Consider the following 24,676-nt stretch of genomic DNA (forward strand, 5'->3'; position numbering starts at 1 on the left):
AAAACCAATCACACATCAGCGTGTGTAAGCAATGACATAAGTAGTTCAATTGGGTGTTGACATGTGTCACCTTGAAAATTAAGACATTTCAGCCAATCAAACAATGCCATGTGTCTTGGAGGAAAAGTCTTAAAGCTCCTCTAATCAGGTTGTGACATGTGTCACCAATCAGATTCTATCACATGTCACTCACCCACCTCCAAACTTCTATAAATAAAAGTCTTCCTAAGGCATTTGGATAGACACCAAGACATCTAGAGCACAAGCAGCATCAAAGAAGATTCAGAAACACTCAGAAGTATTGAAGCTCTGTAGGAATCAAGCCTCAAAGCCTCCAAGAACTTCAACCTTAAAATCGAAGAACATTCGAAGTAGAACTATCCAAACTACCTGCCTAGATCTTAAAGTTTGCTAGAATCAAGCTCAAAAGCCTCTAGAAATTTCAACAAACCACAAATCAGAGAGGCTCTACGGATTTAAGCCCCCAAAGCTTTGAAGAACTTCCACCATAAACTTTCGAAGACGAAGAACACAAAGAACACACGAAGAACACGAAGAACATAGAATTTCTAATAAGCTTATAGCCAGAGATTCGTTGTAATTCTATTTCAGGGGTCTTCAATCTATTCTTCAACCAAATTGAAGGATATTTGGTGTTCGAGTCAGGATCACATTACCACAATTCCAATCAACAAGTCTTTCAAGGAGATCGAATTAAAGGATCACTCTTTCGTAATTTTAGAGAATTGTACCACATAGTCATCAATACAAATTCATATTTGTGAAACTATTTTACTTGTTTGATTTATTTCAAACTCGAAAGTTAGTCGTCCACAACAACTACTCTTCTCACTGAAGTTTTAATGTTTAGATCGATATGACATTCATTTGAAGCTACAAAAATGCAAGCCCCATGATCATGATAGCACAACTGTTCTTTGAACTACAGAAAAAATCACTTGTAGACAATGAATGATATAGATTGTAATCATTATATGCAAATGTTTAACAAAAACCAAGTGTTGCACACCCCAAATCAAATCCATTTCATCCAGAGAACAAAATAATAAAATCAAAATGTCCTGTACACAATCAGAACAATGATAAGACAAGTTCATGAATAGCATATGGTTGCTTCTATTCACAGTATCCCTTTTCCAATTTCTTTTAAAAACAATACATCTAACATAGCATCTTGTAAAGGTCTTTTGATCAGTGTAGTCATTTGCATTTCCCCTAGAGCAACCTGGATAATAAGATCATATGTTTGCAGGTCAAGTAAATCAATCCTATTTGCTCCTTAGATACCAGCAATTCCTATGACCTATTAATGCAGAGGAGAAGATGTGAGCAAAAGAATTTCACAACACCCTTAAATTAACACACAAAATCAATGCTATTGCTATTAGTATTGGGCAAAAAATAAGACAATGAACCATTTACAAGTTTGAGAAAATCAAGGAATTACAAACACAACTCATACAACCTAGTAGATTTGAACTCATGACTTCACCTTCTAAACCTATATATATGGGGTGGGAGAAGGTGCTATCTGATCACAACACAATGAGCATATTGTGGGATGCCAATGACAATGTTAATGTTCTACAGTGAATTAGACATGCCAGAGACATGTAATATCTGAAACAATGAATAAATTATAGGTATCTGCCAAAAAAAGTTCTAATAAATTTAGCCAACAGCCTTGTAAGTTGTAACTCAATTAGTGACTCCTAGTATTTCTAAAGGTGACATCCAAAGTTCAAATCTCCCTCCCCGAACTATTGAATTATCCACCAAAAAAAAAAAGAGTAACTAGGAATGATTATAGTGATAAACTGACATCTTATGAATTCAAGAGGCGATTACAGTGGAAGACAACAACGTAGCTATTCAACATGTGAAAAGAAAAACATTTGTACACTGATTAGTTCAGCAGTTTCTCACCCATATTTTTCTGTTTTTAATTCAATACCCAAAGCATATTATGAATTTACAAGGAAGCATGAGTTCAAATATCATTCATATGGGTTTAAAGGTTTCATTTGAAAAGTTTAGATGGATAGATAAGCTGTCAACAAGAAAATTAATAATAGTGATAGATTAAAGATTGAACCACAAGCTAAAGTTGGCACCATTTACTAAAAGATTTAGAAAATGAAGTAATAAACATATATTCTCCATTTGATGTTATCAACTTGTCATATTTTTCAATTCCACATAAAGAACAATTCATCTAACTAAATAAACTCTTTCAAAAGAACAATGGGTAGAGCAATACAGGGGATCCAAATACATAGAAAGCCTAAAAAAAATTTCATGACTCAAAAAAGAAGCACACAAGAATCATGATTTTGAGTTGAAATAAAAATCATAAAACCCATGCTAGCTTAATAAATAAATAATAACCACAATCGGATTTATTTATTTATTTATTTTTTTTTAGGGTTTGAACCTACCACTCAAAGAATCCAATCAAAACCCATGAAAATACTAAAAAAATAGCAAAATCCATACCAAATTAACAAAACCCATACCAATATGAACAAATTGATACCCAAAAAATTATCTCAAACCCATCAAAATTTCGAAATCCAAAATTTGGGGAAATAGCAAATCATAAAAGAACAAACCTTGAGGTTTGATGCGGCGACGCCAACTCCAGAGTTGACGTGTGAGATGGCGGCAGCGGCAGGTGGAGCTCCAGTGCTAAAAGGAGAGGAGGAATTTGATTTGGGGTTTAGGCGTAAGTTCTCTAGGTCTGAGAGTATCATGTAGGCGTTAGTTCTCCAGGTTTGAGTTGTGATTGTGTGTGCTAGAGTGTATTGGGTTTTCATTAAAGAGCTGACGTGGTGCTTTATCATTGGTGGCGTAAAAGAGCTATTTTATGCCATCTCTGGACGGAAATTATGCTCTCTTTTTTTACCTCCATTATGTATTGAGAGATTCCACATACAAGAGTTTTGAGGTGGGAGTTGTCCAATGGGTTCAATTACATACATTCATCCCTTTGTAATGTAATTAAAAAATGTTTTGGCATTTAAAATGCACGATTTTCAATTTTATAAAATGATGGCCTATTATAGATCGTGTCAGTGAGGGAATGTAACGAGAAATTGTTGCACACTTCATAACTTCATTCAAATGGCAACAAGAAACAATCACTAGCTTGTTTACTAAATTCAAGGCATGGGAGCTCTATTTTATTTAATATAATTTATTATTCATCAAAAAAAGATGTTGAGGCCTCTATTATTGACATCGAATATAGGAATAACATAAGTGAGTCATGACGCACTATTACCATCTTCCCCCTTTGGCCTCTGGTTTGACGAGAGGCATTGCTCCAGTTTTGCCCGTATAGACAAGCTCCTTGAGATAAGTTTCATACATTACTAATTGGATGAGAATGTGTGCTTAAGATAGGAGTCTTGTAAACAATAAAAATAAAATAAAAACATGGGTTTATAAGTGTTTAATTATCTTGGATATTATGATAGTGTTTATAATATTTATTTGAGACTAAGACGTTAAATCTAAATTGTTACTATGCCAACAACAACCCAACTCTTTGTTTTGTTATTTGCATTATTGCTTTTCGGTTTGAAGATCAACTCCATCTTTGTGGCAATAATAAAGAACTTCTTTCACGTGCTGGTTAGTTTTCCACACTCTTTGTAACTTTAGTGTGCTTTTGACTAATAATTAAAAATATTATATACGGTGTGCTTTTTGACGTGTACTTTTACTAATCAACTGAGAAGTCCACCTTTTGGCTCTCTTAGAGGACCAAGAGTCACTACTACTCTCCGATTTCCAAAGAAAATAATTGTAGCCATCTCTATATCCAAAAAGAAACCACACGGTTCTCTTGACCATCCACGCGGGCTTCCCCGCGCACTGCTCTATGTGCACTTCCACTCCGATGAACATCTTTTATATCGCTCGCAGTCGCAGCTTCGCTTACACTTCTAAGTTTTGTCACGGTCTACCATGCAAAACTCTTGTAGATTTTACGTTTACCTATTCTCAGTGCCCTTCAATTACCTAACAATTACAGTCACTGCTATGCCCTCCCCCTACATACTCCTCCATCAATGATATCATGCTTAACTGTGGCTCCTCCGGCATCTCAACCGACCCAGATGGCCGAGACAGGACTGGAGATGAAGGTATACACTAAAAATTTGTTTCCTTAGAACAATCTAATAACACCTCTATACTCTCCAATCCCCATGGCTCATCCATTGATCATAACCCTTACAAAACCGCTCGAATCTTTCATTCTCAATTCACCTACACATTTCGTGTTAGTCCTGGCCAAAAATTCATAAGATTGTACTTAACCCTTCTACATACCATGATAATTTTGATATGTCTAAGGCCTTTTTCACTGTTACTACTGGTCCCTTCACTCTACTTAGCAACTTCAGTATAGGATCAAAATCCCTTGTCAAAGAATTTTGTGTGAATGTGCTGCAGAATCAGACACTGAACATAACCTTCACTCCATCTATAAATACTTCATATGCATTTATAAATGGGATTGAAATTGTCTCGATTCCCACCAGCCTTTACTACAGTCAATTTGGGGATAGGTGTACGTCTTGTCGGCCATAACTCTCAGTTCCATATCCAAAACAACAGTGCTCTTGAGATGATTTACCGACTAAACGTAGGTGGGCTCCATTTCACCAATAAATGACTCCGGCAAGCTTTTTCGGAGATGGCTTAATGACACCGACTTCTTTCTTGCTTCAAATGTAAACTCTATTAGTAATGGGGCAATTCAGATCAACTACACAAGCATACCTCCTTACACAGCAGCAAAGCAAGTCTATCAGACCGCCCGAACTACAAGAACATCCGAAGACAAAAAACGGTACAATCAACCCAAGCTAGCTTAAAAAAAAAAAAAAAACACAATCGGATTTATTTATTTATTCTTTTTTTTTTAGGGTTTGAACCTACCACTCAAAGAATCCAATCAAAACCCATGAAAATACTAAAAAAATAGCAAAATCCATACCAATATGAACAAATTGATACCCAAAAAATTATCTCAAACCCATCAAAATTTCGAAATCCAAAATTTGGGGAAATAGCAAATCATAAAAGAGCAAACCTTGAGGTTTGATGCGGCGACGCCAACTCTAGAGTTGACGTGTGAGATGGCAGCAGCGGCAGGTGGAGCTCCATTGCTAAAAGGAGAGGAGGAATTTGATTTGGGGTTTAGGCGTAAGTTCTCTAGGTCTGAGAGTATCATGTAGGCGTTAGTTCTCCAGGTTTGAGTTGTGATTATGTGTGCTAGAGTGTATTGGGTTTTCATTAAAGAGCTGACGTGGTACTTTATCATTGGTGGCATAAAAGAGCTATTTTATGCCATCTCTAGACGGAAATTATGCTCTTTCTTTTTACCTCCATTATGTATTGAGAGATTCCACATACAAGAGTTTTGAGGTGGGAGTTGTCCAATGGGTTCAATTACATACATTCATCTCTTTGTAATGTAATTAAAAAATATTTTGGCATTTAAAATGCACGATTTTCAATTTTATAAAATGATGGCTTATTATAGATCGTGTCAGTGAGGGAATGTAACGAGAAATTGTTGCACACTTCATAACTTCATTCAAATGGCAACAAGAAACAATCACTAGCTTGTTTACTAAATTCAAGGCATGGGAGCTCTATTTTATTTAATATAATTTATTATTCATCAAAAAAAGATGTTGAGGGCTCTATTATTGACATCGAATATAGGAATAACATAAGTGAGTCATGACGCACTATTACCATCTTCCCCCTTTGGCCTCTGGTTTGACGAGAGGCATTGCTCCAGTTTTGCCCGTATAGACAAGCTCCATGAGATAAGTTTCATACATTACTAATTGGATGAGAATGTGTGCTTAAGATAGGAGTCTTGTAAACAATAAAAATAAAATAAAAACATGGGTTTATAAGTGTTTAATTATCTTGGAAATTATGATAGTGTTTATAATATTTATTTGAGACTAAGACGTTAAATCTAAATTGTTACTATGCCAACAACAACCCAACTCTTTGTTTTGTTATTTGCATTATTGCTTTTCGGTTTGAAGATCAACTCCATCTTTGTGGCAATAATAAAGAACTTCTTTCACGTGCTGGTTAGTTTTCCACACTCTTTGTAACTTTAGTGTGCTTTTGACTAATAATTAAAAATATTATATACGGTGTGCTTTTTGATGTGTACTTTTACTAATCAACTGAGAAGTCCACCTTTTGGCTCTCTTAGAGGACCAAGAGTCACTACTACTCTCCGATTTCCAAAGAAAATAATGTAGCCACTCCATATCCAAAAAGAAACCACACGGTTCTCTTGACCATCCACGCGGGCCCTCCCCCTACATACTCCTCCATCAATGATATCATGCTTAACTTTGGCTCCTCCGGCATCTCAACCGACCCAGATGGCCGAGACAGGACTGGAGATGAAGGTATACACTAAAAATTTGTTTCCTTAGAACAATCTAATAACACCTCATGGCTCATCCATTGATCATAACCCTTAAAAAACCGCTCGAATCTTTCATTCTCAATTCACCTACACATTTCGTGTTAGTCCTGGCCAAAAATTCATAAGATTGTACTTTAACCCTTCTACATACCATGATAATTTTGATATGTCTAAGGCCTTTTTCACTGTTACTACTGGTCCCTTCACTCTACTTAGCAACTTCAGTATAGGATCAAAATCCCTTGTCAAAGAATTTTGTGTGAATGTGCTGCAGAATCAGACACTGAACATAACCTTCACTCCATCTATAAATACTTCATATGCATTTATAAATGGGATTGAAATTGTCTCGATGCCCACCAGCCTTTATTACAGTCAATTTGGGGATAGGTGTACGTCTTGTCGGCCATAACTCTCAGTTCCATATCCAAAACAACAGTGCTCTTGAGATGATTTACCGACTAAACGTAGGTGGGCTCCATTTCACCAATAAATGACTCCGGCAAGCTTTTTCGGAGATGGCTTAATGACACCGACTTCTTTCTTGCTTCAAATGTAAACTCTATTAGTAATGGGGCAATTCAGATCAACTACACAAGCATACCTCCTTACACAGCAGCAAAGCAAGTCTATCAGACCGCCCGAACTACAAGAACATCCGAAGACAAAAAACGGTACAATCTTACTTGGAGATTGCCAGTGGACTCGGGGTTCAAATACCTCGTGAGACGCCACTTCTACAAAATCCAACCGGAGGTAAAGCAAAGAAATAACAGAGGGTTCCAAATTTCCATAAGAAATAAGACACTGGAGATTTCTGCTGATGTTATTGTTGGAAAATATGGCTAAATAAACAAATTTTGATTCAACAATACAAACCCTAAAAAATTAGTAATGACAAAAATAAATAGATAGAGTTAGAAAGATCTCACAAACTATAGAATCACGCAAATGCGTTGTCTTTAAAGGTTGATTCGTGCCACCCGGAGTAAAACTCGGTGTGAATGGCTCTCTTGGCCGAACAACCCCCCAAGATTAGACTATAGTAATTTCTTCAAATTGATCACACACTCAAACAAGAAGAACTAGGAACAACCTTACTTGCCTTTCCTTTCCTTAGAAAAAATGAAGCTGAAATTTTTTCTTTGTAGCTGAAATTTTCTATGCAGCAAAAAACAGAGCAAAACAGAGGGGATTTACGTCTAAAGAAGAGGAGAAAAATGTGATAAATGAATAGTGTGTGTTGTAGGGTTTATAAGCTAATGAAGTGAGGGCTGATGGGTTGAACCAACGGACACTGTGTAGCCAACGGGCAGCACAATAAATGCCCCAACGGGCTGCTATTTAATGCCCAACAGGCAAAACCTAAATGGGCTAAAACCAAAAGAAATGAGAAAAGAATCAAGCCTAAGAGAGATAGAGACTAGCTTAACTCCAACCCAAGCCCAACCCTTAGCCCATTGTCTTTCAAGCTTACCACCTAAGATGTGCAAAGCCTTATAAACTCATAACAAGATTCATTCCTAACCAATGTGGGACACAAACATACATTAGCGTTTGAAACACACACATACTCCAACAATCCCCCACATGTTACAAACACTAAACTAGGAAAGGTAATAAACTCAAGAAGGTATGCATCAATATAGCACCATAAGGTTTTAACCATACTTAGAGTAAATAAGTAGGAACTACTAGACAATGGTAGAGTTAAACTCTTTTAACCAAGCTATTAGATAACCAAAACTTACCACCCACATACCTTTCTTTACCAAGGTTGTTCCATAAGCGGGTTGGCCCCTTATACAGGCCATGCACCATTGGGTTTCATGAGAACTCTAGAGACCTACCCAAGTCTCATAGGAAGCGGCACAACTTCCACTCCCACATAGGTGGCATCCATCAAGAGTATGTGCAGTACACCCCATCCCAACAGGTAGGGACTATGGATCCATTAAGAGCTAGAGCTCAACCTCCAACAATCTGCAACTTAGCACTGTCTCACATCATAGGGATGGACTCATCACTAATCTCTTCAATGAGAAAGCAGAATACATAATAACTGACAGTGCCCATATGGACCACAAATGACCTCTACCCATTTAACCCCTTGTGTGGAATCACCAATCATAGAGGTTGGGCATTAGTCATAGTGTCACAATTTGGGTATCAGTCCTATCCCCCTCGATGTCTCACTCACTAACCTTCTTGCTAGTGGCTTGGTCAAAGGATCGGCCAAATTCCTTTCTGACCTCACAAAGTCCAAGGACATTGCACCATTATGAATGAGCTGCCTCACAATATTGTGTCTCCATCAGATATGTCGACTTTTCCCATTATAGATTTTGTTCTTAGCACATGTTATGGCAGCCTGGCAATCACAATGTATGCAAATAGAGGCAATAGAGTTAGTAAACAATGGTATATCAATTAACAAACTCCTAAGCCACTCGGCTTCAAACCCAGCCTTTTCTAAGGCTACTAACTCTGATTCCATGGTGGATCTCGCTATGCAAGTCTGCTTGAATGATTTCCAAGAGACAGCCCCTCCAGCTAGTGTGAACACATATCCACTAGTGGACTTTACCTCATCTGTATCAGAGATCCAATTAGCATCACAATATCCTTTTAATATAGCAGGATAACCACAATATGACAAACTATAATCAAAAGTACCCTTTAAATATCTCAACAGTCTAGATATTGCATCCCAATGTTCAATACTAGGATTATGAGTATATCTACTCAATCTACCAACAGCATATGCAATATCCGGGCGAGTACAGTTTGTCAAAAACATCAAACTACCAATGATTTATGCATATTTATCTTGTGAAACACTATCACCATGATTTTTAAACAAATGCACCTTTGAGTCAAAAGGAGTAGACATAGGTGACATATCAAAGTGTTCAAACTTTTTAAGAATTTTCTCTACATAATGAGATTGTGATAGTGTAATGAAATCATTATCCCTAAGGATCTTGATGCCCAAGATTATATTTGCCTCACCCAAATCTTTCATATCAAAATTAGAGGCAAGAAAGTGTTTAGCATCATGCACAACATCAAGACTAGTTCCAAATATAAGCAAGTCATCAACATATAAACATATAATAACACCTTCATTATTAATAAACTTGCTATATATGCATTTATCGGCACCATTGATCACATACCCATGTGTAAGCATAACATTATCAAATTTTTCATGCCATTGTTTAGGTGCTTGTTTTAAACCATATAAAGATTTAACCAACTTACAAACTTTATGTTCTTGTCCAAGAACTACATAACCCTCGGGTTGCTCCATATAAATTTCTTCTTCTAAATCACCATTTAGAAAAGCAGTTTTAACATCCATTTGATGTACTACAAGTTTGTAAATAGAAGCAATGGCAAATAAAATTCTAATAGATGCAATTCTAGTAACCGGAGAATAAGTATCAAAATAATCCACATTATGTTTTTGCTTATAGCCCTTGGCTACTAAGCGAGCTTTAAACTTATCAATTGTACCATCCGGTTTTAATTTCCTTTTAAACACCCATTTGCAACCAATAGGTTTAACCTTAGGTGGAAGCTCAACTAATTCCCAAGTATGATTAGACATAATAGATTCTAATTCATTATAAATTGCTTCCAACCAAAAAGGTGCATCTACGGATTTAATTGCATCATAGTAACTTACAGGTTCATCTTCAACGATATAGGCAAGGAAATCGTTACCGTAATCCTTTTCCTTCCTAGCTTGCTTGCTCCTTCTTATTTCTTGCACATCATCAACAAAGTCATTAGAAATTTCAATAGAATCATGCAATACTTTTTCCTTATTTTTCAAAGGAAACACATGCTCAAAGAATATGGCATTTTCGGATTCAATAATAGTGTATGATTCTAATATATCACTTTTGATGACAAGAAATCTATAGCATGAACTATTGCAAGCATAACCAATAAACACACAATCATATGTTCTAGAACCAAGCTTTCTCCTTTTAGGCTCGGGTAGCATAACCTTAGCCAAGCACCCCCACACTTTGAGGTATTCCAAGTTAGGCTTATGCCCTTCCCAAAGTTCATAAGGAGTTTTACCGGTTTTCTTATGAGCTACCTTATTTTGAATATGGCAAGCTGAAAGGATGGCCTCCCCCCACATGTTGGAAGATAGCCCGGAACTAACAAGCATAGCATTCATCATCTCTTTAAGAGTTCTATTTTTCCTTTCGGCTATTCCATTAAATTCCGGTGAATAAGGTGGAGTTACCTCATGTATTATGCCATTTTGTTCACAAAATTCCTTAAAAGGATTAGACTCATATTCACCACCTCTATTGATTCTAAGTCTTTTAATCCTTTTATTCTTTTTCAACTTCACTTTTATACTTTATAAACATCTCCAAAGCATCATCCTTGGTTCTTAGTAAATAAAGTTTAGTGAATCTAGAGTGGTCATTAACAAAGATCACATAAAATCTTTTACCACCTCTAGTCATGGTGTGTTTTAAGTCACCCAAGTCACTATGTACCAATCCAAGAAGCTTGGTTTCTCTTGTTATAGATTTACAAGGTTTCTTGGTGATTTTAGTTTCGGCACAAATTTCACATTTGTCCATATTAGCTTCACTTAATGATTTAATAATTCCACATTCTTTTATTTTCTTTATATAGCCAAGATTAACATGTCCAAGTCTACCATGCCAAACATCAATGGAATCAACTAAGTAAGTGAGAGTTCAATATGGGTATGAAACACCCTTGAACGTTTAGACCCCCAGAAACAAAATACCAATTCAAGCTATATATCAAACAATTAATGTGCAGAATATGATAACAAGCTTATAACAGAATTGATAAATCAATCTAAGCCAAATATAAACACATCCACATCAGTAAATATAAGGCAAAGATAAAGGAAAGAAAGATGCAAACACACGGACAACACACGATGTGTTATCGAAGAGGAAACCGAAGTCCTCGGCGTAAAACCTCTCCGCCGCCTTCCAAGTGGTCAAATAATCCACTAAAGAATGTAGTTGGGATACATGAACAGCAGAAGACCCTCCAAGCCTAATCTACCCAAGTACCTAAGCCCTCCAAGCTTCTTGCTCCAACGAGGTTACGCCGAACCTATTTCTTCTCTAGCTTCCCGGATTCCGTTACTTGACCATAGCATCAACCAATGTATATTGGTTCCTTTCCAAACTGCTTCCCAAAGCAGCAAATAGACCTTCTCACAGACGTAGGTGTGGTGAGACAAGGGTTTGGTAAATGACCTCTCAAGGGTATGACAATGGAGAGGAAGAGAGTAGAGGAATTTGTAGAGTCTCTTTAGATGAAGATTGGGGATGAATCAATCTTGTATTTCTCTCGGGTTTTCTTTCACAAAATTCTCTCTTCAAGCTCTCTCAATATGATGGGTATAAGGGTGTATATATAGTAGGGTGAGAAGGGAATGCAAAACGTTAGTATTTGCCAAACAGGGCAAGTTGGCGACTTGATCTCGCGGCTTGGCCAAGTCGCGAAATCAAGTCGCGACGTAACGGCCTGGCCAGACTAGAACTTTTGTCCTGTAGCGTGATAGCTAGCACGACCCTTCAGCTTCCCAGTGTGCCTCTCACGTGACTGCCTTTCGCAGCTTGCTAGTCGCGAACCACCCGCGAGTCCTAGTTGCGAGACTCTGTTTTTCTTGCACACTCTTGAGCTTTTCTTCACATCTTCTCACACACTACCCTTACAATTTTCCCACCTAAATACAGGGTTACTAAGTGCTAAATTACAAGCAAATTGGTCACGGAATAAAACCAATTAGATAGTTGATTAAATTCAACCTTACAGTAAGCACAAGAAGATGAACCTTTTTCATTAATAACTTGATCAACATTAAGTACAAAGAGACCTTCATCATCATAGCCCTTACCAACAAAGACTTCATTCTTAGTTAAAGTAACTATGCCACCATCAAATAAAACTTTAATACCGGCCTTACCAAGCAAATGTACCGAAATGAGATTGTGGCAAAAGTGAGGTACATGAAGGACATTATTGAGTGAAAGAGTTTTACCGGAAGTTAACTTCAAGAGTATCTTCCCTTTACCACTCACCGGCACGGACCTATTGTCCCCAACATAGACACATTCGGTGCCTTCCGCCATAGGAGTGTAGGAACTAAACTCCTCTTTGAATGCACCAATGTGTCTTGTGCAAGCCGAGTCAACTACCCATCCTTTCACTTTTGTCACCAAGTGTGCCTCACACACCACCACCGCAATTATCTCTTCGGTTTGCACCACATTTGCCTTATTTGATGTAGAGCCTTTATTGTTGTTCTTATTGTTGTTGAAGTTACCCTTCACCCTACATGTTGCCGCATAATGACCTACCTTGCCACAAATAAAACAATTACCCTTTTTCTTTTGGATTTGAGGATTTGGGCCATTTTTATTATGAATTTTTCCTTTCCCCTTGAAATCATGTTTCTTATTATGTTGTGGAGGTCTAGAGGGTCCTCCCTCTACAATATTAGCCTTGGAAGTAAATTCCTTAACTCTAAAAACCTTTTCCGACATCGTATTTGTTTCTTCAATTTGAATATCAATGATAATTTGTTGAAGATTCAAATAGGTTCTATGGTGGCTATACCGGTGTTTATACTCTTTCCAAGAGTTTGGCAACTTAAACACTAGGCCATGAGCCACAAACCTCTCGCGTAAAACATCACCCTCTTTAGCTAGGTCGGATACTAATTTTTGAAAATCTTCAATTTGGCTAGAAACAATTTTTTCCTCAACCATTTGAAAAGACATAAATTTAACCGTAGCAAATTTTTTAGCACTCTCATCCTCAAACCCATAACGACCATTAAGTTCATCCCATAAATCTTTAGCACAAGTAAAATGATAATAATTATCAAACAACTTGTTAGATAAACCACACTTAATAGTATGAACACACAATTTATTTGTTTTTTCCCACTTTGCTATATTTTTAGGATCTTCTTCGGGTTTAGGCTCATAAAGAACCCGGTCAATTTCGGTAAATTCCAAGGTGGGCAAAACCCTTTCTTTCCAACGCTTAAAATTATTTCCATCAAAAGCCTCAAGCTTTGTAATTTCCGAAATGACCTTAAGAGAATCAACAACTTGTTTCTTCATTTTTACAACACAAAAATCAACCTTTAAAATTGTTGGAAAATATGGCTAAATAAACAAGTTTTGATTCAACAATACAAACCCTAAAAAATTAGCAATGACAAAAATAAATAGATAGAGTTAGAAAGATCTCACAAACTATAGAATCACGTAAATGCGTTGTCTTTAAAGGTTGATTCGTGCCATCCGGAGTAGAACTCGGTGTGAATGGCTCTCTTGGCTGAACAATGCCCCAAGATTAGACTATAGTAATTTCTTCAAGTTGATCACACACTCAAACAAGAAGAACTAGGAACAACCTTACTTGACTTTCCTTTCCTTAGAAAAAATGAAGCTGAAATTTTTTCTTTGTAGCTGAAATTTTCTGTGAAGCTGAAATTTTCTGTGCAACAAAAAACAGAGCAAAACAGAGGAGATTTGCGGCTAGAGAAGAGGAGAAAAATGTGATAAATGAATAGTGTGTGTTGTAGGGTTTATAAGCTAATGAAGTGAGGGCGGATGGGTTGAACCAGCGGACACTGTGCAGCCAACGGGCAGCACAATAAATGCCCAACGGGCTGCTATTTAATGCCCAACGGGCAGAACCTAAATGGGCTAAAACCAAAAGAAATGAGAAAAGAATCAGGCCCAAGAGAGATAGAGACTTACTTAACTCCAACCCAAACCCAGCCCTTAGCCCATTGTCTCTCAAGCTTACCACCTAAGATGTGCAAAACCTTATAAACTCATAACAAGATTCATTTCTAACCAATGTGAGACACAAACATACATTAAGTGTTTGAAACACACACATACTCCAACAGTTATCACTCAGAGCGGTGGACAAGTCATTCCGCTATATAGGGACTATGTCGTGATGATACCAAATAAAAAGAGTAATGGTAAGACCCCTCTCTTTATAGAGCTTCGTCCTAATGCTAATTCAAGTTCTGGTTATTCTGATGCTATCCTCAATGGTCTCGAGTTGTTCAAATTGAATAACTCTGATGCCAATGTCGCGGCTCCAAATCTTGAAGTTCCACACCCTCCTTCCCCTTCCCCACTCAAATCACCTGCCCCACAACCACTACCTTCCAAGTATTCCAAGGGTGGCACAAAATCAGTAATCTACATTGAAGCCACTGTAGGTGTTATATCTGTCATATTTCTCTTGGGCTTAACAATTATCTGGAGAAGGATGAGAACAAATTCCATCAAAAGCGAAACACTACCGATTCTACAAGCACTCGGCCGTCGCTTTACTCTCCAAGAAATCAAGACTGCCACAAGCAACTTTGACCGGAACCTTATCATTGGAAAAGGTGGCTTTGGTCATGTATTCAGAGGTCATATCGATCATGAACACACTCCAGTTATGATCAAGGTTTTTGGGCGAACTTCAAGACAAGGGTTTCATGAGTTTCAGACAGAGGTCGAAATGCTTTCAAAGCTTCGCCACCCCCATCTGGTATCTTTGATAGGTTACTGCAACGATGAACGGGTCATGATTATTATATAGGAGTTAATGGCTCACGGAGCACCTCATGATCATCTTTACAACACAGATAATCCTCCATTGTACACAGATAATCCTCCATTGTCATGGAAGCAGAGGTTGGAGATTTGCATTGGTGCTGCTCGTGGAATATTGTACCTTCATGAAGGTGAGGAGCACGCAATCATACAACGCGATTGTTAGGATTGATGCCCTTAAATCCTATTGTATGATGCTATGTATGACATTATGTATGACTTAATGTTGTGATTAATAAAGTTGTTTTATTATTATCTGAAATAATGGTAACAAGAATATTTGGACATTATCATATAGTCCATGAGATGCATAGTATGTGATTTATGTGATTTAGTCACAGAAGATATAAGTCACAAGTTCTTTGTAAACTCAGAATTTTAGTTCGTAGTCGGTGATGAAATTGGGCATTTCATCTGCGAAGACTACAACATATCAACTAAGATGATTTGTCTTGATCATGGAAGTGGAGACTTCTAGTTGATGTGTTAATATGTTTTAAGAGTTAAGACATATTGAACTGGACCGCTGTGAGATTTATTATTCTCCTAACGACTGTCAATTGAAAAATAAATCTCACAACTTATATTTGCATGAACTCTTAATCCTGAGAGAATAACGGACCTAATCATGAAGTGTAGGTTGCTTTGATATATCAGGAGTGAGATCTAAAGTAACGGTCAAAACCTCAGTATGTTGGGCAACCACATTTCGTGTTGATGGAACATATATTCTCAAGATAATTACTAAAGTATATATTTATGAAATTGGATTTCATAAATATATAATGAATAACTTAAAAGAATTAAACCGGGTACTCAAGGATTAAGACATAGTAATCTTCAAAGTGACAGTCTATATTTATGACTTTGAATTACTACGAATATTTTATGAAGGGGTTGCATGTATAATAAAGTTATGGGATATAATTTATTAATAAGGCCTAGAGTGCAATTATATTTATATAGTGGTATTAAATATAATTAATGGTAACTTTGGACTTGTCAAGAGTTGACAGAAAAGCCCAAGGCCCATTGGAGCTAATGTCTTATTGGTCCTTTTGGTCCCACTCCAAGCCACACATTAAAGCTCAATTGGAAAGGCCCAATAGGCCGGCCCAATTAGATAATCAGTTATATATAAAGGGAGAGACATACAGAATTTTTATTAGAGAAAAGGTGAGATACCATTGTGAAGTGGTGTGTATGTGCGAGTGAAACCACTCAATTATTCTCCCTTGGAAATTGATTGAGAGACCACACTTCTTGGGCGTAAAGTGGAATTGAAGTGAAGATTGAAAGTGTTCCCAAGGACTTATAATCTTTTGTTTTGAATTTCACCGCACTAAGGTACGCTAATTCTGAAATTTACATAATGCAAGTTATCAATCATGAATGAAATAGATCTTTGTTTATTGCTTCCGCTATGTGTTTTGTATAAGATACAAAACCAGATTTAACCAACAGCGATGTCAAGACGAGCAACATCCTTTTGGACCAAAATTGGGTACCCAAAGTTTTGGACTTTGGGATTTCAAGATTAGGCCCTACAAGACTGTCAATGAGCCACGTCACTACTGATGTGAAGGGAACGTTTGGGTATGTGGACCCCGAGTATTTTTGGACCAACCAATTAACTGTAAAGTCTGATGTTTATGGATTTAGGGTGATGTTGTTTGAGGTGTTGTGTGCTAGACTAGCAGTGGATATGGGCTTAGATTATGAGCAACAAGGTTTGGCCTCTTGGGCCAGTTTGTGTTTTGAAGAAGGTAAACTTGATCAGATCATTGATCCTCATCTGATTGATCAAATGTCACCGGAGTCTTTGAAGATGTATGCAAATATCGCATATAAATGTGTGTGTGAAGATAGAGATCAAAGACCCAAAATGGTTGAAGTGTTGAGGGCTCTTGAGTTTGCAAAGGAGTTGCAAGAAATTGCTGATGATGGAGGCCACGGGGTCATGATTAATGAGGAAGTTCCGCTATGTGTGGGAGAAAATCAAGTGGTGTCAAGACCAAGGAAGAAAGGTGAGATGGGGCAATCGTGTCCAACATTTTGGAACAAAAGCACATCAAATAAAGTGACTCTTATGGCCTGTTTGGATGTTTAAAAAAAGAGGGGGAGTAGAGTAGAGGGAGGGAGAGTAATCTAATTACCTTGTTTTGAAGTTTTTTAAGGAAGGAGGGGGAGGGGTTTGGAGGGGTTTGGAGGGGTTTCAACTCCCTCTAGCCCCCCATTTTTAATTCCCCCAAATTGGAGAGATTTGGAGGGAGAGTAGAGTACATAAACTATTGACCAAGTAAATTACCTAATTTACCCTTACTATATTAACAAAATTACATAAGGAGAAGGGCTAATTACTCCCTTCTCCCTTACTAATTTTAAAAACATCCAAACAAGGTGGAGGGGAATCATTTTACTCTACTCTCCTCCCCACTACTCCCCTCCCCTCTACTCCCCTCTACTCTCCTCCCTCTCTAAACTTCCAAACAAGCCATTAGATTTTTAAGTGAGAAGGTGAGGCTGAAGTGGGTCAAATCACCAAAGCGAGGGTGTTTTTTTGCAGCCTCTGTGTACAATGCCTTGCCACGTATTGAAGTGCAATTGTCGGATCCAAGTAGGTGCGGACCATATACCACACCTGAGAAGTTTGTAATTTGAAATCTCAAAAGTTGAAGAACTATAATGCTACAAGTGCTTTCACTTTCACTTTCACTTTCTTTTCTTTTTATTTCTTTGCAAAATAGTGGTTCAATTAAAAAAGAAAAGTAAATATAGGGTCAATAATGCAAGCACTCTTTCGACCAAGAAAAAATAAATAAATAAAAAATAATGCAAACACTCTCGTTGCTTTTTGGTTGACAAGGACAGTTTGAAGAAGTGGACATGTTCTTGTACCTTATGCTCAAAAAAAGAAATATATTGAATGAAACACAAACCAGAAATAATATTTTGAGGCCGATGTTTAGTCCTCCCCCACCCTCCCACCAAACCCCCCCCCCTCAGAGAGATGGCAATCCTCAGCTTGTATGAACGTACTCTCAAAGGTGGTCACCGGTGTGGTGCCTGCCACAATGCCTCCGATGCCAAAGTTAGTATAAGAAGCTCTCTTGGGAATAAACAATGTAATTGAACAGAATGAAAGAGATCTCTTAGTGTCTGTGTGTGTCTCTACCTTGTACTTGGCAATGTGTGGGCTTTATATATGCTTTCATAGCTTCTAGCCGTTGGGGTAGTTATGGAGGTCTTAATGCTCCTTTTAGTAACGTTTGGTGCTGTGTAATGTGGCTTTAATGTGCTCCAACGGTTCATACAGTTGGCCTTGTAACCGTTCTGGGTGTAATTGTGCTGCATTGAATGGCCTTCCTGCCTTCGTCAATGACGTGGGTATTAATTTGCTCGTCCAGGGATATCTTCGTCGATATCATGGTCGTCGTCCTCGGTAAATGAGTTCATCAGTGCCGTCAGTAGTCTTTTTTTTTCTTTTTTTTTTTCACAATACCTTTATTTTTGAGAAATGATATGTTCACAATATTTTCACAGTAAATTCTAAGTGGCAGGTTGTTATTGGTTCTGATGGGTGGGCAAAAAAATCATTTAAGTTGTAAATTCAAATTAAAACGATAACAACTTGACACTTATGATTTATTTTGAAAATGTTGGTTTCAATATGATATTTTATTATTTTATTTTCACATAAAAAATTAACACCTCAACAATAGTGAAAATACTGTGGCAATTTGTTGTGTTATTATTATTATTATTATTATTTATTATTTTATTATGATATAAGCAATTTCAAAAAAAAAAAAAGAAAAAAAAAGAGAGAAAGGCAAGTAACAGTGGGATTGAACAAACCAAATTACTATAGCACAAGCACTGTAGAGCTATACCATTCATGCTTTTTATGTATAGAAAAAAAAAAAAAAAAAAAAAAAAAAAAAAAAAAAAAAAAAAGACTTACACATGCATGTACCCAACATATAATTTTAATGAGGTTTTAATACTAGGTAAATTTTATGCCTTGGTTTTTTTTTTTTTTTTTTTTTTTGGGGATATAGAGGTCTTAATGCTCCTCTTAGTAACGTTTGGTGTTGTGTAAAATGTGGCTTTAATGTGGCTCCAACGGTTTATACAGTTGGCCTTGTAACCGTTCTGGGTGTAATTGTGCTGCATTGAATGGTCTTCCTGCCTTCGTCAATGACGTGGGTATTAATTTGCTCGTCCAAGGATATCTTCGTCGATATCATGGTCGTCGTCTTCGGTAAATGAGTTCGTTAGTGCCGTTAGTAGTCTTTTTTTTTTTTTTTTTTTCACAATACCTTTATTTTTGAGAAATGATATGTTCACAACATTTTCACAATAAATTCTAAGTGGCAGGTTGTTATTGGTTCTTATGGGTGGGCAAAAAAATCATTTAAGTTGTAAATTCAAATTAAAACCGATAACAACTTGACACTTATGATTTATTTTGAAAATGTTGGTTTTAATATTATATTTTATTATTTTATTTTCACATAAAAAATTAACACCTCAACAGTAGTGAAAATACTGTGGCAATTTGTTGTGTTATTATTATTATTATTATATAAGCAATTTCAAAAAAAAAAAAAAAGAAAAAAAAAAAGAGAAAGGCAAGTAACAGTGGGATTGAACAAACCAAATTACTATAGCACAAGCATTGTAGAGCTATACCATTCGTGCTTTTTATGTATAGAAAAAAAAAAAAAAAAAAAAAAAAAAAAGACTTACACATGCATGTACCCAACATATAATTTTAATGGGGTTTTAATACTAGGTAAATTTTCTGCCTTGGGTTTTTTTTTTTTTTTTTTTTTTGGGGGGGGGGGTGTTTGGTGGGAGGGTGGGGGAGGACTAAACATCGGCCTCAAAATATTATTTCTGGTTTGTTTTCATTCAATATATTTCTTTCTTTGAGCATAAGGTACAAGAACATGTCCACTTCTTCAAACTGTCCTTGTCAACCAAAAAGCAACGAGAGTGTTTGCATTATTTTTTATTTATTTATTTTTTTTCTTGGTCGAAAGAGTTCTTGCATTATTGACCCTATAGTTACTTTTCTTTTTTAATTGAACCACTATTTGCAAAGAAATAAAAAGAAAAGAAAGTGAAAGTGAAAGTGAAAGTGAAAGTGAAAGCACTTGTAGCATTATAGTTCTTCAACTTTTGAGATTTCAAATTACAAACTTCTCTGGTGTGGTATATGGTCCGCACCTACTTGGATCCGGCAATTGCACTTCAATACGTGGCAAGGCATTGTACTCAGAGGCTGCAAAAAAACACCCTTGCTTTGGTGATTTGACCCACTTCAGCCCCCACCTTCTCACTTAAAAATCTAAGAGTCTCTTTATTTGATGTACTTTTGTTCCAAAATGTTAGACACGATTTCCCCGTCTACCTTTCTTCCTTGGTCTTCACACCACTTGATTTTCTCCCACACATAGCGGAACTTCCTCATTAATCATGACCCCGTGGCCTCCATCATCAGCAATTTCTTGCAACTCCTTTGCAAACTCAAGAGCCTTCAACACTTCAACCATTTTGGGTCTTTGATCTCTATCTTCACACACACATTTATATGCGATATTTGCATACATCTTCAAAGACTCCGATGACATTTGATCAATCAGATGAGGATCAATGATCTGATCAAGTTTACCTTCTTCAAAACACAAACCGGCCCAAGAGGCCAAACCTTGTTGCTCATAATCTAAGCCCATATCCACTGCTGGTCTAGCACACAACACCTCAAACAACATCACCCCAAATCCATAAACATCAGACTTTAAAGTTAATTGGCTGGTCCAAAAATACTCGGGGTCCACATACCCAAATGTTCCCTTCACATCAGTAGTGACGTGGCTCATTGACAGTCTTGTAGGGCCCAATCTTGAAATCCCAAAGTCCGAAACTTTGGGTACCTAATTTTGGTCCAAAAGGATGTTGCTAGTCTTGACATCGCGTTGTATGATTGCGTGCTCCTCACCTTCATGAAGGTACAATATTCCACGAGCAGCACCAATGCAAATCTCCAACCTCTGCTTCCATGACAATGGAGGATTATCTGTGTACAATGGAGGATTATCTGTGTTGTAAAGATGATCATGAAGTGCTCCGTGAGCCATTAACTCCTATATAATGATCATGACCCGTTCATCGTTGCAGTAACCTATCAAAGATACCAGATGGGGGTGGCGAAGCTTTGAAAGCATTTCGACCTCTGTCTGAAACTCATGAAACCCTTGTCTTGAAGTTCGCCCAAAAACCTTGATCATAACTGGAGTGTGTTCATGATCGATATGACCTCTGAATACATGACCAAAGCTGCCTTTTCCAATGATAAGGTTCCGGTCAAAGTTGTTTGTGGCAGTCTTGATTTCTTGGAGAGTAAAGCGACGGCCGAGTGCTTGTAGAATCGGTAGTGTTTCGCTTTTAATGGAATTTGTTCTCATCCTTCTCCAGATAATTGTTAAGCCCAAGAGAAATATGACAGATATAACACCTACAGTGGCTTCAATGTAGATTACTGATTTTGTGCCGCCCTTGGAATACTTGGAAGGTAGTGGTTGTGGGGCAGGTGATTTGAGCGGGGAAGGGGAAGGAGGGTGTGGAACTTCAAGATTTGGAGCCGTGACATTGGCATCAGAGTTATTCAATTTGAACAACTCGAGACCATTGAGGATAGCATCAGAATAACCAGAACTTGAATTGGCATTAGGACAAAGCTCTATAAAGAGAGGGGTCTTACCATTACTCTTTTTATTTGGTATCATCACGACATAGTCCCTATATAGCGGAATGACTTGCCCACCGCTCTGAGTGATAACTGTTGGCGTATGTGTGTGTTTCAAACACTTAATGTATGTTTGTGTCCCACATTGGTTAGGAATGAATCTTGTTATGAGTTTATAAGACTTTGCACATCTTAGGTGATAAGCTTGAGAGACAATGGGTTAAGGGTTGGGTTTGGGTTGGAGTTAAGTTAGTCTCTATCTCTTTTGGGTCTGATTCTGACGAGGTAAATAAGCGCTGACGAAGAAATCTATGAGAATGATCGTCCTGGTACGGACGAGAAAATCCATAGGACGAGCAGCGCAGGAGATCACAGTACTGACGAGGATCGTCAGTCCCTTTAATGCAGTCAACTGAACAGCTATACTTTCAGCTGTACGAACCGTTTGAAGACATTGATACCTCATTACCCAGGTTTGAGGCGTTACTCAATGGAGCATTAAGACCTCCATAACTCCTCCAACGGCTAGGAACGATGAGAGTAGATATAAAACCTATACACTCCCTCGAAAGAGGGAAGAGAGATATACTGCTTATTTTTACTCATTTTTGTTCATTTTTACTTACGAAGAAGATCCTATATTCTAACTTTGGCATCGGAGGTGTCGTGGCAGGCACCACACCGGTGTGTACAACAGGAAAGGAAAAGGGATTAGCTCCGTCCGACGAACATCACTGACAAGTTCATACTTATCAGTTTGGCGCCGTCTGTGGGAACGACATTGTTTTCGTGTTCAGACTCGAAATAGCAGTTCCCTGTTCTTGTTCTTTTCAAGATGGAGTCTAATCAGGACGCTGCAACCCTGGCTCAGCAAGTTCAAACCCTTGCAGCCACCGTTGAAGAACTAACTAAGCAAAACCAAGAATTGAGATCACGACTTCAGCAAGAAGACAATCGTTTGAAGGGAAATCAGGAAGATGAGGGGGATAGCAACAGAAGAAGTGACCATCGAAGGCCTAACACTCCTGTCGAGCAAAATTCAGATATCCTTCGGGAGATGAGGAAGGAGATGGACGAACTAAGAAACGCCATCAAAGAGAAAACAGAGCGGAGTGTGGATCGGATGGTCCGGGCAACGGATTCACCATTTACAACAGTGGTTCTCGACTGCCCAGTGCCGTCGAAATTTTGGTTACCTCAGCTCGAGCCCTTCGACGGGCTGAAGGACCCTCAAGATCATCTAAACACCTTCAAGACGGCCCTGGGACTTCAACAGCCCCCAGACGAAATCTTGTGTTGCTCCTTCCCTACTACACTCAGGGGGGCTGCCCGTGAGTGGTTCACAAAGTTGCCAATATCGTCAATTGATACGTTCGAGCAGTTGAGCAACGCTTTCCTACGCCACTTTATTGGAGGTCAACGACCAAAAAGGACCGCTGACCACTTGCTCACCGTCAGGCAGGGAGAGAAAGAAACCTTGAGGTCATATGTACAACGTTTCACGAGGGAAACACTGGAAGTAGACGAAGCCGACGATATGGTGCAGCTGACGACCTTCAAGGCAGGATTGAGGTCCAGGGATCTCACCTCAAGCAGTACGTGGACGTGGATGCCTTCCACTTTGTTGAGTGCTGGCCTTCCGATGATGACATTATATGATGACGGACTATCAACTACTAGAAAGTCTACCTGACGAGTTAATTGTTTTGGGTCCGTCCCTACTGTGACCGTCAACGTCACTATTCCTCTAGGATACACCCTGTCACCGCTGAAACTGACGAGCGGAGAGTCAAATGGACGAAGTCTGTTGGGATCCAGCTTCAACTGTTGAAATGCGGAAAAGTAAATGATATCAGCAGAGCTACCATTGTCCACGAGGACCCTCCTTGTGTTGAACCCTTCTATAGTGAGCGTTATAACCAAGGGTCATTGTGTGGCTGTTTTACTCCTCGGGAGTCACTTTCGTTGAAGGTAATATCCTGATCAGTTCGTCTCTGCTTTGCCAGATGTGACACGTGGACGCTATTCACTTGTCGTTGATGTGTTCTCTTGAGCGACTTGAATGAGCCCCTAGTGGTAGGTCCCCCGGCGATCGTCTGTATTTCCCCAACTATGTTTTGAAGGGGTTGTGACTGAACGACCGTCGTTTCTAGAGGAGGACCCCTGTTGGCATTTGTTTTCTTCTTCGAATTTGCTGTGTTCCCCCTTCTTTACGAATTTCTGCAACTTCCCCCTCCGTATCAACTCTTCTATCTGCTCTTTGAGATCCCTACAATCTTCAGTGTAGTGGCCGTGATCTTTGTGGAATCGGCAGTATTTACTTTTGTCGCGGACGTTGGGAGATGAGTGTAGTGGTCGTGGCCACTTAAGATAATGCTCGTCCTTAATCTGCGCTAAAATTTGTCAACAGGCATGACAAGAGGGGTGAATTTTACCGTTCTTGGATTTTGTCGTCCTTCCTTCTGACTCCGTCACTGATTCGACGATCTGGACGGTCTCGCTTCTGCCCTCTGCGATCATCTTCTTTTCTTCCTTTGTCCCTTGGTCTATCCTCGTCCTTGATAGCAGCTAATGCATCTTTGGCGTTCATGTATTTCTGCGCCTTGAGGAGCATTTCAGCCATCGTTTTGGGGGGTTCTTTGCGAGTGAGCTGACGAGGTCCCTAGACCTCAGCCCTGCCTTGAAGGTCGTCAGCTGCACCATATCGTCGGCTTCGTCTACTTCCAGTGTTTCCCTCGTGAAACGTTGTACATATGACCT

At 38.3% G+C, this 24,676-nt stretch overlaps 1 long non-coding RNA gene and 2 pseudogenes across 1 annotated transcript; 1 reads left to right on the forward strand and 2 right to left on the reverse strand.

The window, feature by feature from the left end:
• Positions 1-959: 959 nt before the first annotated feature.
• On the reverse strand, positions 960-2,739 carry LOC136061662 (uncharacterized). The gene is made up of 2 exons (XR_010623504.1): positions 2,634-2,739; positions 960-1,324 (listed from the first exon to the last, which is right to left on the reverse strand). It is a non-coding gene; the product is annotated as an uncharacterized LOC136061662 (long non-coding RNA).
• A 1,234-nt stretch (positions 2,740-3,973) lies between these two features.
• Positions 3,974-17,823, forward strand: LOC112001645 (receptor-like protein kinase FERONIA; annotated as a pseudogene).
• A 2,680-nt stretch (positions 17,824-20,503) lies between these two features.
• On the reverse strand, positions 20,504-22,041 carry LOC111987535 (receptor-like protein kinase FERONIA; annotated as a pseudogene).
• Positions 22,042-24,676: the final 2,635 nt, after the last annotated feature.

Source organism: Quercus suber, unplaced genomic scaffold, assembly GCF_002906115.3.
Source record: "Quercus suber isolate HL8 unplaced genomic scaffold, Cork oak 2.0 scaffold_339, whole genome shotgun sequence".
Classification (NCBI taxonomy): domain Eukaryota; kingdom Viridiplantae; phylum Streptophyta; class Magnoliopsida; order Fagales; family Fagaceae; genus Quercus; species Quercus suber.